Below are 14,355 nucleotides of genomic sequence, written 5' to 3' on the forward strand. Positions count from 1 at the left end.
TAACTAAGTAATTAATTACTTTTGAAAATAAGTAATCAGTAAAGTAATGGGATTACTTTTTGGGGGAAGTAATCAGTAATTAGTTACTGATTACTTTTTTCAAGTAAGTTGACCAACACTGGTGATGAATAAATCGACCTAACCTGACTGCTGTCATATATATCTGTGCTATAATACAGCATCAGGATCAGGATATTTTTATAAAGTCAAAATCCATTTGAGTGAGATGTCCTGCCTTGATGTGCACCACTTTCATTACTTCCCCTTGGTTACATAATTGTAAGTTCTGCTATTCCATGGTGACGGCTGCCATTGCCCTTCACCGAGCATGCTGCAGTAAGAACTTCTCAGTTCTCATCAGATAATCAAAAAATAGCCTCAGGGGTTAAAATGGGATTTAGCCTTTGAGGATTCCTAGGATTGCAGCATGGGTAAAAGAATTATGTAAAAGTAAGTCACGTAGTAAATTGTTCTGTGATTAGCTGACCTTTGTTGTTACTCTGATATTCACCTCTCTTTGTGGATTTGTCCAACTGAATTCATCAGATTTGCTTATTATCTGAAGCAGTCAGAATGTTGTTCAGGACTAGTCTTTAACTAGTCTTGGAAAAATGTCTCTGGTAACATTTTTGTTCTGGTGTCTGCATACAATACTATTTCCTGTTGTTTAACTAAATGCTTCCAGTGAACACAGATCGCTGTGCTAATTAAGTGCATATGAATGTTCCTTGAGACAATATGGCAAATATTTGCTGTGGTTTTATTTTCAAAGTAAAACTGCTACATTTCTGTGTTAGATTTATTATATTACAGTTTTTCTCAAATGCTTAAACACAAAAGCCAATCCTCTTAACCAAATGACCAGTTGTCTAAACACATTTACTAAATGTAGCCATCATTTACCAAAATCATAAACACATGTCACATGAAGACACAATTCGCAAAACACAGTCCTCCGTTGTCATAAATCTAAAAACATCATATTCTCAAATGAAAGCTCATGTGATGCAACTTGCTTGCCACAGTAAGCAATATTTGAACACAATGAACACACCTGGCATCATTCATTACACACAACGACTCAAAATTGAAGACACCTGTTGCTAATGCTGTGACCACATGTATAAAAGCAAGTTCAGAGTGCACAGTATGCTGAAGATTCCAAACAAACACAATGGAGTCAGGGGAAGAGGAATTCGATGCAGAGGAGGGAGAAGAGCTGGCCCTGGAAGAAGAGGAGCAGGCCAACGAGGAAGAGAAGTTCAAATGAGAGGAGGAAGAGGAGCAGGCCAATGAGGAAGAGGAGTTCAAATGAGAGGAGGAAGAGGAGGAGGCCAACATGGGAGAGGAGAAGGTCCAGGAGGGAGAGCAAGACAACCTCGCACCATCATTATGGACGAGATGCGAGCAACAGTCATTGGCTACGTTCACACTGCAGGCGAAAGCGCATCAAATCCGATTTTTTTGACCCTATGCGACCCATATCCGATCATGCTATGACAGTGTGAACGGCGCAAATCCGATATTTTCAAATCCGATCTGGGTCACTTTCGTATGTGGTACTGAATCCGATACATATCTGATGTTTTAGAAAGCGACTGCTGTGTGAACGGTCAAGTCGCATTAAATCCGCCTTTTACGTCACCGACACAAGACTGAAGCCAATTATCAGCGCCCGAGAAGACATCGCGAACGCTTCCTAGCCATCCAGTGTAGATGTCAGTGAAACTGTTGGGAAGACAACGTAAACATTTTATTTGTACTGTATAATCTGCAGATTCTGACAGAAATCTGCAGCTATCCTTTGAAGCACCGCTCCTCTCTTAAACAGCAATAAGGATCATTATTAGGTTATTTACATTATTATGTAAATAACAAAATAACTTAAAGCAAAAATTGGGAAACGTAAAGTCCGAAGTCTTTATATTAACGGCCATCAGTCAAACAATACTGTTTGTTCTTGGTCTAAACAGAGCGCGTTGTGTGTGACATCTTCTTTTGCGCATGCGGGCCGCTTTGAGCGTTCACACTAGAGCGCGTTTGCTGTCGCATTTTATTTGTAGTGTGAACGAGGAGACAAAAAAATCGGATTTGATCAAAAAATCGGAATTGAGCATTAAGACCTGCAGTGTGAACGTAGCCCTAGACCATGCATGGCATGACAATGGCTGAAGCAGGACAAAGAGTCCGTCCAAACCTGAGTAGGTTCACCGTGGCCACCATTATCAGGGCATTCAGACAACACAACAGGTATTGTACTCGATTTCTTTCTTTGTCACAATACAGTTAAGTAGTTTATAGGTTTCAGATCAGTTGTGACTGCATTGTAACACATGTCAATTGACAACACGTTTCTTTCTTTAGAGTTGAAAGACTGCCACATAGAGGTGGGAGGGTTGCTATATTTACAGCGGCACAAGAAACCCTCATTGTGGATATGGTTCGTGGGAACAACCTCATCAGACTCCGGGAGATCAGAGACAAAGTCATTGCCAATAATGTCAACTTTGAGAGCATTGATGATGTCAGCTTGGCCACAATAGACCGAGTTCTCCGGTGCAAAAAGACGCGGATGAAACAGGTCTATAGGGTTCCCTTTGAGTGCAACTCTGCGCGGCACAAAGACCTACGTTACGAATATGTGCGAGTAAGTATACATCCATGTTCACAGTACAGTTAGTGGACATACTGTGTTGCTCAGTGGCCTACATTACTTCTGGACAATACTGTGCTACCTGATTAATTGTTGTTCTGAACACCTGTGCAATTTCACATTTTTACAGAGGATATTACAGTTAGACGCGATGGCCAGACCTCATGAGTAACTCTTCCTGGATGAGGCTGGTTTCAACCTGCAGAAACGAAGGCAAAGAGGCTGTAACATCATTGGCCAAAGAGCCATCACTGAGATCCCTGGCCAACGGGAGGGAGGGGGGGTAATATTACCCTTTGTGCGGCCATGGGTTCGGAGGGGCTTGTCCACCGGCATGCTGTCCTTGGGTCTTACAACACCCAACGTCTCTTCACCTTCCAAGAGGAGCTAAAAGACATCCTCCTGGGCCGCCAACAACACCATCCTGGGCCCGCACATCGCATTTATGTGATCATTTGGGGCAATGTCCGCTTCCACAGAAAAAAACAAATCAGAGAGTGGTTCACCACCAACAGTGACCACTTTTTAAACGTCTGTCTGCCCTACTCCCCTTTCCTAAACCCTATAGAGGAGTTCTTCTCATCGTGGAGATGGAAGGTTTATGACAGACAACCATACACAAGAGAGAACCTCCTAAGGGCAATGGAGCTGGCCTGTGTTGACATCCCAGCGGAGGCCTTCTAAGGATGGATTCGCCATTCCAGGGCGTTTTTCCCACAGTTTTTTCCAATATAGCCTGCGATGTGGATGAGGTGATGTGGCCCGATGCAGCTCAGCGACATGATGCCGCACAGTGATTGTGGCGTGTGTGTGGTGTGAATAACGTAAATAAAAAAACTTCACACCCTGATCATGTTTCCGAGAGTACTGCTGTGTGCAGTAGATTCTGTTTTTGCATTGAGTTGTGTTACAGTAGTGTACGTACATGCAGGATTTTCTATAGATTTATACTCTTCATATGAAACTCACAAATCTAAATGCCTAATCCTCTGCAGAGATCTACGACAATCTATTACTGTATCTGAAAATATGCACTGGCAGTTATGAAACAAAGAACCTTCTCACAAATTGAGCATTGTGTTTTCAATTGTTTTGCTGTAGTGTGTAATGATGTGTATAGTGTTTACATTTTTTAAAGCTTCGAGCTGCTCTTTTGGTGTGAAAGTTTGAGTTTTGCAGTGGGAAGGTGTGGTTGTGTTTATGTAGCTTTAGAAAAGGGTGTTGTGTTTAGACATTGGGGAACATGGTGGAAACGTTTGTGAAATGTGTTTTAGCATTTGAGAAAAACTGTAAATAGCTTTTGTCTCCCCTGTTTGAATGGAACATTAGCTTTAGACCCCAACAGCAACTGTTTTGAAATTATTAAAGCTCAACTTTTAATTATTTCCCCCACGACTGTTCAGTTTCACTACTTAAAATACCTTCATATATCAAAGCTGCTTACAAGTAATCACTAGTATTTAATGGTGCCCTGCCTTTCCTTGTAAAACATATTAGTTATTAAGATTTGATCAATTTCACTGGACAACAAATGGATCAAAATTGCTTAAGACTCCATACTATTTGCTTACTTGTCTGGTTTTCAGTGTGGATGAAAGAAATCAAAACAGTGGGCTCATATATTTAAGGGCATGTGTTTAGCAAAGATTTCCCGATGTGTATATACATGAGGCTGTTGGCTTGGACTTCTCTTGCAGCCGTTTTTACTCGTGCACTGACAGCTTGGTTAATACCGCCAGGCACAGAAAGCAACAGCGAGGCAAATGCATTCACATACATATCTTAGACTGAAATCGTCAAAAAACTTTAGTACCAAGATGAGGTTTTCGTTCTCATTCCATAGAAATTTTATATGTTGAGTGAATGGGGATAATTGTAAGATATGCAGTTTTCCATACATAAAGTGTCCCCCACTACTTGAAAAAAATGTGGATGATTATAACCATTACAGGCATATGTGCTGACATCTAATGTCAACACAAAAGGTATAATATGCCATTAATGTGGTATAACAACCTCTGCTCTTTTGGGAAAGTCTTTTAGATTTTGGAAACTGGATGGAAGAATTTGCTCCCCAGGTAATGCTCCTTACGGGACAAATGCCAAACTCCACCACTTGTTACAGCTTCATGCAAGGCAGTGATACTAGTAACAGTGGCACCAACTAAAAATAATAAAATGCACCATTCATATCCTCTTTGGCAGTAAAACACAAGCTGTGTGTTACCTTATATTAAATGGTTCAGCAGAGCACTGTTAATAAAAGGAATATGATCTGAGCACAGAGCTGGTAAGGCATGAAAAATGGCATAGGCAGGGGCGCAAACTTAAAGTAAAGGTGCTAGTGTGGTAAGCTTTATATAAAAGCTGAAAAACATTCTTTTATCAGCCACTTAATTGGGTATAACCTCTGTTGACATCCCTGAACTCATAGTTCAGCACTAAGCTTCTCCCCTGCTTGTATTCTTTTGCCAAGAAGTCATACAAGAATCAATATTACCTGAGTGAGAATTTGACCTGCTCTCTCAAACTAACCTGGCAGAGAGAGCCACAACATTTAACCCGAAAGAATACAATTGAATAAATCCAAGTAAGGTTGTGACCAGCAATGAATAGCCTTGCTTCTCTCCATTCTTAAAAGGAAAACGCTTGTTGTCAATCCAGCCACAGGGTTTGAATCAGTGCAAACAAATCAATTTGAACTTGATCTGATTAAATTTTATGTTGAGTGGGTTAAGGTCAGGGCTCTACACAAGCCAACTCGGTTCTTTCACATCCAAGCAGGAGGACACAGCAGTAATTTGGAGGGGAAAGTTGGTTTTATTTACCAAAAAATGAAAAAGGCAAAAAAGTTCAGTATTAAATATATAAATTATACTGATGATGATTTAACTCTGCTGTCCTCTACATAAGGTGCCATTATAAACGTATCGGTATTGCCAATACTGGCTCTGTAATTACTTGGTATCAGATCAGTACCAACAATTGCAGCATTGAACAGCCCTACCTAACACACCAGAAAACAAAACAGTTCAACACACAAGAAGAAACAAATATTAAAAAATTATCAAACAACACAGAAACAAAATCAACAGTTTGTTTAATAGTTATTAAAAGAAAAATGAAAAAAAAAACATCAAATTCAGGATTCCAAAAACAAAATAACATGCTCAAAATAAATGATTCAGACATAAACCCCAATAATGAAGTAATGTTTGGTATGGCCCAATGTGCACACATACTTGTGTGGTGACTATGGTATAAGGCAGGGCTGCCCAATCCCAGTCCTCGAGAGCTACTATCCTGCAGCTTTTAGATGCATCCCTACTCCAACACAGCTGAATCAAATGGTTTGATTACCTCTTCAGCATGCCATCACGTTTGGCAAAGGCCTGATAACAAGCCATTCATTTGATTCGGGTGTGTGAGAACAAGGATGCATCTAAAAGCTGCAGGACGGTAGCTCTCGAGGACCGGGATTGGGCACCCCTGGTATAAGGTATGAAAATTAACTCAAAAACCTTGGTTCATTGGGCATGATGATTAGCACTGGTGCCTCACAGCAAGGTGCCTTCAACAATGTGGCACAAAAACAAACCAATGGCGGTCCAGTAGAGTGCAATCAGATGAAGAGTTTATTAAGAACACACGCGTGGGAAGAAGCACACAGCATCACATCTGCGGACTTCTTCTCCCAAAATACACAGAGTTGTTTTCATAACGTCAGGGTTTGACGCCCCTTCTTGCGTTCTAAGAACATAATTTGTATTTCTAAGAACATCATTTGCATCTTGTACAGACAATGAGCAATTTTTAGAGCTAAAGTCAGACACAGAAGTTCCTCTGTCTAACATCTTTTTCCAAGTATGGCGATGATTTCAGGCCCTGGAGGTCCCCGTGGACTTGTCCTCCTGTTGGCCCATCTTCTGTCATCAGTTACTAAGCAAACTCAAATGCAACAGGTTGCAACAAGAAGCTGAATACATTCAGGCCTTCACTCAAGCCTCTTTCTAGATTGTATGTATTATTGTTTTTTGTAAGCGTGTATGCAGTTTTAACCTTCTATGCTCCAAGTCACCTACACAATAGATCGCCCGGACATCGCGCCAAACGAGGCTTATGACCTTTCCTTAATTGACTGAGCCTTAACTCTTTAATAAGCACAAAATGCAATGAGTGTATACAATTATTATGGCTGCCCCTGTAATAAAAAGGTTAATGTAAAGCCAGCAGGTTTTAATAAACATCTTAATGCAGTATTAATACTATAGATTATATTATTAATGATGCAGGATATATTGTAGCCATAAAATAATTTCTTTAATTCCACAAAGGTCCTCAGCTCCACTCCACCATCTGACCACTGATGATTTCAAATTGCCCATAGGTGTGAGTGCTAATGGTTGTCTCTATGTGTTAGCCATGCAATAGACTGGCGACCTGTCAAGACTGTACCCTGCTTCTTCCCTATAACAGCTGGGACAGGCTCCAGAAGAACATGGATGGTTTTCATAGTTATGTGACCACAGGTGCAGGCATCATACTCTATCTTGGTCATCATTTTGCTCATTCAGGCAGTGTCACATTGAATCAGGGAAATCTTTTGCCTCATGGAATACTACAGTGCAATATAAAAGCATGTGTATGTGTTTGTGCAATAGTCTGGAGTATGGCAGTAAAATTTTCCCAGATGTGAGTGCAAACACTGAGTTTTGTGCCAGCTGCTGCTAAGTTCAAAAAACTATTTTGTCTGTTTGTAATTACAAATAATTAAAGGAAGTCCTTATGCCAGCAAAGCAATGTAGGTTTATGAGGTTTGCTACTTTCACTGAAGGCCAACACAAAGGTGTAGACGTCATTGCAGGCAGATATAAAGCTCCTCAGAGGGCAGTGAATTACAAAAGTTTCCTGTCTGTGTTGTATTAATTTTATTCTTGAGCAGATAAAAGCATATAGGCAAAGAGGAATTTTTAAAAGAACACTACCGGTACCTTATTATACACTAATTACTTACGTATATACTGTAGTGGCTAAAGTATATATAGGCTAACAGGGACAGAGGAGTTCACATATTTTTCACACAGCAACATCTTACAACAGATGCTCTCTGCAGTGTACTGTTGGAATTTTGGAGAAATGCACAGGACCGCTGTTGTGTTTTTTTTTTTGAAAACCCCTCTCTGTAGGGCAAACATATGGGCAAACATGTGTAAAACAACACAATTCCAGTACCATTAATTAAGCATAATGAAACAGCCAGTGTGTCATCTGTGTAGTTATTGTTGAATTGGTCACAACAGCAGGACAAAAGTCAGAGACATAATGACGACACTTGAGGAGATATGGTAGCAAATAAGTTCAGTGGCAGCAGGCATATGAAATCACTCCAGTGATCCACTTCCTCCCTGCAGAAGCACTGAAGCTGCAGGATACCCAGAGATCACACTGGTGTTTTCTGACCCTGTTAAAGTTTTATTTTTTCCACATTCCTCTTGCCTCCTCAGCTGCTCCAGCAGCCGGTGAAATATAAATTCCAAGCATATTTATATTATCCATTTATGGCAACTATTTACAGATGATACTGTGGAAATTAGGTCACATTCAGGGAATAGTTTGTTTAAACTATATATTTCATGTTGTGTATATTATATCATTACTATTTATATTAACTTAATTTTGAGATATTTCCTGATATTAATTGAAATAATTTGTATATGCAGTGTATTGCATTTTTTTTATGTTAGATTTCGTTCCAAGTGTATATGAATTTTCCAGTTTTTGTAGCCTATTGTTTTGCAACTTACAAATCTTACTATAAACAATGGTATCATATGTATGCACATATAATACCATGTATGTTTACTGTCTCTTCTTTAATAGGTCGGTCCATCTAAATGAAACTATTAATTGTCATACATACAGCATTTATTCACTCTGATTAAAAATAAACCCAAATCCAAAAGACCCCCCAGTTCTTTTTGATTTTCTATATCTTATGTTCGTTTCATCATTACCCTGTGTATGCCATGGTATGTTCTCAATTTGCGTTTCTTTCAGTCACCAGGAAATATGGAATAAAGAACTTTAAAAAGTGTTGCAAGCTTGGCAAACACCATGCATAGGGCAGGTTTTTGCTATTATCACCCAATTAGGTAATTATTATCACTCAATTTCCACCTAATTGGATAATTACTATCACTACCTTATTTGTCTCTGTGATGATTTACCGGGCATATACAGCTCCATCCTTTCTTTACTTGAGGTTTTTTTTTTTTTCAGAGTTTTCTCTTTAAGGTTAAACACAGGTTTAAATAAGGTTTAATAGCATGGATCTTTTAGGGGGGTTGCTGCTTTGAGTGACACTTTGTGGTGATGCATGCAACTATAACCAACAACCTTCTGACATGCTATAGCTTAGTAAGAACTTTAATCCATGTTTGTAATTTTGTGCCTTTTTGGAGATTTCTTTTTGTGCAGTTGTTTAGAAATGTTAATTTGAAATCATTGATTGTGCATTTGCTATGGTTAGCTGGTTTAATTATTTTTTTATTTCACTATTGTATGCAGTATGTTGGCTTTTGTAAAGCATTTTCTTGCTTTTTGTGTGGTTAATAGCACAGACTGTCCAGGAAGTAAACACCCAAGTTCCTTGGTGAAGGAAATGCCTATTTTACTTTACTTATGTGTTACATCTAATTAGGATATGTTTTTGTCTGAGTGATGCCCCTGGATGTATCTTATTGACGTGAATTAGCTGATAATATCATTGTTCATGATCCTGTCTGGCTCCTTCAAAGTGATTGTTAAGATATCTAGAGCCGAGTCTTGGTTCTGGGTATCAGTGGGGGGCTGCTGCACTAGTCAAACAAAAACAGAATAAATAATAGTAATTTTTTGCAGCCCTAACTGGTACCCTTTCCTTGTGCAAACATTATACATTTATTTAAATTTTTTATTTAGCTTAAATAACCTGGCCAGGACAGTGCACTGTGGGTCAAGTTGTCTGTCTGCGTCTCAGGCAGACGTTCCTATTCTCAGATGTCAACAACATGTCACATTTGTCATATTGATACTGTCCTCGTCAAAGCTGTCCAAGTCCTCTGCTGTGGCTTTCAGAAAGCAGAGATAAGGGAGGTGGAAATTATGCTGCTTGGCTTTTTATTTGTACTAGCTAGAGGCTAACTAAGTTGAATAAAGCAAAGCGTCCTAATAATATACATACTGTAGAGACTGTGTCACTATATAATTGTAGGGCAACCTATTTTATATTAGTAATGCATAATTACAAATGGATCATTATTAATTTGAACACATCAAGAAGTAGTCTGGCTCCACCAACATATTTATCTATTCTACATCTGTTCTGGACAGGTACACTGAGAAAACAGTCAGAAGGGCGTTCGCTCACATCTTCACCACTTATTAAAGAATGTAGGTTTATTACATTTAAATGAAAAAAGAAAAACACACTGAACTACACTTGCATAAAGTTAACAATTAAATGTACTTACTAAATTGTTCTATTGACTAATTCATATATAAGAGGTGTTGGTAAAAAGGCTATTTAAAATAGAATTCATTCCATTATATCTCAATAGAGATCATTGTCAAGTGTGATAAAGAGATGAAAACTTGGTATGCAGACAAAAATAACATATAATCGTTCGGTCTCTTGCCTAACATTGACAAATACGGAAGATCGGAGAATGATACCAAAAAACTTGGCAAGAAAGTTATTTATTGCAGCTGTGAATGAGAGAGACTCCCTTTTTTTCTGGTATCGGTTCATAGCTTACCAACTGAAAATTAAAAATGTGAAAATCGGACCATAAATATGAGTTTGAAAGCAGCGAGCACACATATTCTTTGTTCTTAGTGCTCAGTTTAAGAAAAGGCCAGACCCTAAATTCAAAACAGCAGATCAGGTAACTCACTTCACATGCCATTGTCTCCCGCTAAACTGCTTTATTATCAGTTCTAACGCTGTATTCAACAATTTTACTTGGCTCACTCATCAAGCACAAGGTTGTAAAATTTGCATTGCCTATGAGGCAATTTAGAGGAAGAAAAGCATACGGACAGCTCAGTGTAAATCCCACTTTAACCATATTAAATATATCATTTGCTCTTTTCTCCAGAGCATTTGGCAAAACGATTGCTCAGCTGTTGTATAAATGAGAGTAAGCTGACACTATGTGGTCTACACGGGAAGTTAAGGGGTATGAAATTTTCCTAATGAAAAGACATTAAAAGCTAAACTGCATTTTGCGCCTTGTTGTCACTCTGTTGCATTACAGACAGCTTGCTACTTCCCCCAGAGACCTCCTCAGGAATAGTGCTTGACCTAAGGAGGCTGGGATTAAGAAGGGTTATGGTTGAGGGGCATGACACGCCAGGCTGAGAACATGGAAACATGCTTCATCATCTGAAGCATGTTTTCACTTAGACCAGTCTTTCAAGTGACAGTTAAAGAGCTGCACTGCAGATCATCTGTCCACTTGCAAAAAGTGCATTCAGATGTGTGCAAGTGCAACATCATGTGTTGACAGATCTGCATTAGAGAAATTTGCAAAAAATATCTAACTCCTAAAAATGATCTCCAAATCGAATGCAACACAAAACAGCTTTGAGACCAGGATCAAATAACATTTAGAAAAGTGTATATACATAGTAGGAAGCTTTAAGTAGGTACCTCCAATTTGTGTATCTCTTGAAATGTCTACTTGGCTTTGAAAAATGAAAACCTTTTCAGGCCCCATTAATTGAAATCATTAATGCAGACAGAACTTTGTATCTGACAATTTTAATAAGGCTGTTGAAGGTAAATTAAAAATGTGGTGATATTCAAGCTCACTAACTGCTTCAGGAAACAGTCCAGCTCTTTGATTGCCATTTCTGGCAGGTGTTACTCTCTGCTGAATTACTAATTACTATGATTTTGAAGAACTACGACTGTCCTTACAGTTTGTCATTAAAATCAGATAATTCTAGAAAACAAACTTTTCTAGCTCAGTCTTATCTTTCTTGGTGCTTTTGCTCCTGATTGGTGAGATAACTTTGGTGAAGATTAATGACAAAACAGAAATCTTTGGCATAAATGAAAATCTGTTTTTTGTTAAAGCCTCTCATTTATCAGCAGTTTGGTAGCTGTTATTCTCCAACTCTGCCTGTTGAATGTTCCATGGGTGCATAGTAAATCTGTCAAAGGCAATCTGAATTATTGTTATTATTTACAGAAGTTTGCCAAACAATCTGGAGTCATTTTGTGTTCATTTTTGAGGGAAAAAACAGAATGCATGGAATTCAATATCCAACTTACTTTTTAAGGACCTCTGACTGTATAAATAGGCAGCTGCAAAGAATTATCCTTGTAATTGTCCCATAAGAGTAAACCATAATACACCAGTGAAGGTTTAATAGCGTTGTTTGTCATTGATCAGCAACAGTGAATCAGTGGAGGATTTGCCAGATGCTCATAGTTGTCTGGTTCAAGTCACTGCACAGCTTGCTTTCATTGTCTGAAAGAAGAAAAATATCAGGTGTTGACTTACTTTAAGTCTTTGTTCATCAGTATTGTGTAATTGTAACTTTACTGTTTAAATCAAATACAGCTTGTGTCAGGCATTTTTTGATTTTATTTCCATTCAGAGGTCAATAAAAATTATGGATTACTTAAATCTTTTCAACCCGCTTTATCTTGGGTTTCTTTAGAAGAATGATTTGAGGGTTTATTGTAGACCAAAAGGTATTTCAGATGGAGACAGTTACATAAGACTGACTGAAGGTAAACAAGATTGGGAACATTTACTGCAATAAAAGTTGAATTCTTTAATAGGGAGGGTTTTTTTTCCTGATTGTTAAAAAAAACATCCAAAAAGTTTACTACAATTTCCAGGTGGCAAATTAGCTACAAATATAAATTGCCCATAGTATCTTTTTAATACTATTCCAAGCTTTTTCCACTGTAAAATAATTTTTTCTCAAAAAATGGCCATCAAAACACAAGATGTATTAGTCTTTTCTACATCCAATATCCAACTCTGAATTAAAATTTCTCATGTGACGTTTTGTTTTTTAATTTTTATTCTTACATTCATCCCTTTGCTCTGTAACATGTGACAATTATGAGACAAACTATCTAGCCAGGGTCAAGTAGCACTTAGCCACAACTTTTAACACACAACAAAATGGCTTTTTTCTTCCTCAGCTCTTAAAATTGGAACCGTAATGAAAACTGACTGGATCAATTACAGCACCAGCAGTGACACAGGGGAAGATGAGTGTCTCCTCTGGGTTGTAGCTGTTATCGCAAGGCCTACATTTTTAATAAAGACAGAAATGTAGCAGGGGACAAATGAATGCTTGCTCTGTAATAATATAGCTGCAATGAGAACAAATGAGACACTATAAAAACCTGATTGTGTGTGTAACCCGTATCATTAGCTAGCAGATGCATTGCATAACAAAGACAAATGAAAATTACAAAAAAAAGAGGACATCTCGAGTCTGAAAAAGGCGACTATCCTCGTGAGATTGTAAAGCACGTTGTTATGTCTTGATGATTAACACTTTCAATAAATATGGGAGAGGACGTGCTGAACAAAAACATTTTACTTCAAAAGGCCGTGTTTTTAAATTTTTTTTGTCAAAGACAGGTAACTTCAAAGACTTCAAAGAAGCTTTTATAGTGTATATTATCTGTCAGATATTATTCCAGCTAAGATGAACAGGCACGTGATTCAATACATGAGCGGTAGTTGGCAGAAACACCAGAGGAGCAAAACACCAGCTACTTGTACACAGTGCAGTTACTACAGATTGTAAGACCAGAATGACCAACTTGTGCACTGCCTGGATTGACTACAGGAAAACTTATGACTTATGGGGGCGATAGTGGTTCAAGAGTTGGGAGTTCGCCTTGTAATCGGAACTTCACCCGTTGCCTACTGGTGGTGGTCAGAGGGCCCGGTGGCGCTAGTGTCCGGCAGCCTCACCTCTGTCAGTGCGCCCCAGGGTGGCTGTGGCTACAATGTAGCTTGCCATGATGACTAACCAACCGGACATAGTAGTGATAGACAAGCAGAGGACGAAGGTCATATGATATATGTAGCTACACCGAGTGATAACAATATCATGAACACAAGAAGCTCAAGAAATACTGAGGGCTAAGAGAGGCCTTAGAAAAGATGTGGAAGGTGAAAGTAACGGTCGTCCCTGTGATAATCAGAACACAGGAGGCAGTGACCCCCAAACTGGGTGAGTGGCTCAGTTTGGCTACTTTTGTCTGTTTCAGCCTTTGTAAAGGTTTCTTAAGAGATGTTGTCGCTTCCAGGAACCGCTCTTCTCAATGTTGCTGTTTATCGAGTGCCAAAGCTGACCCTTATGCTTACCTACATATAAGCTCACAGTCTATCTACTAGCCAGCCTTAGTGTTATCTTTTGGGGAAATGATAAGGTCAGGCCCTGTACACTACATGCACTGCATATTCTACATTCAAACAATAATATATTCCATGTGAGTTGGCTTGCAGAACTATCATCGTGGTAATCTTTTCATGTAAGCTGGTTACAGATGAGCCAGAGAGGGAAACATTAGCATGTGTGCATTTTTCCACGATTTTGATGCAGAATTTCAAAGAAAATAAGGGAGAATGATGGTGCTGGTTCAAATGTACTGAAATATATATATTTGATTAATGCAG

At 38.7% G+C, this 14,355-nt stretch overlaps 1 long non-coding RNA gene across 1 annotated transcript; it reads left to right on the forward strand.

Annotated features, from left to right (window-relative positions):
• The first annotated feature begins 510 nt into the window (after positions 1-510).
• Positions 511-4,036, forward strand: LOC145430154 (uncharacterized). Its single transcript, XR_013910579.1, has 2 exons — positions 511-2,647; positions 2,784-4,036. It is a non-coding gene; the product is annotated as an uncharacterized LOC145430154 (long non-coding RNA).
• The last annotated feature ends 10,319 nt before the right edge of the window (positions 4,037-14,355 follow it).

The sequence above is a fragment of the Astatotilapia calliptera genome, chromosome 7, assembly GCF_964374335.1.
Source record: "Astatotilapia calliptera chromosome 7, fAstCal68.1, whole genome shotgun sequence".
Taxonomy (NCBI): domain Eukaryota; kingdom Metazoa; phylum Chordata; class Actinopteri; order Cichliformes; family Cichlidae; genus Astatotilapia; species Astatotilapia calliptera.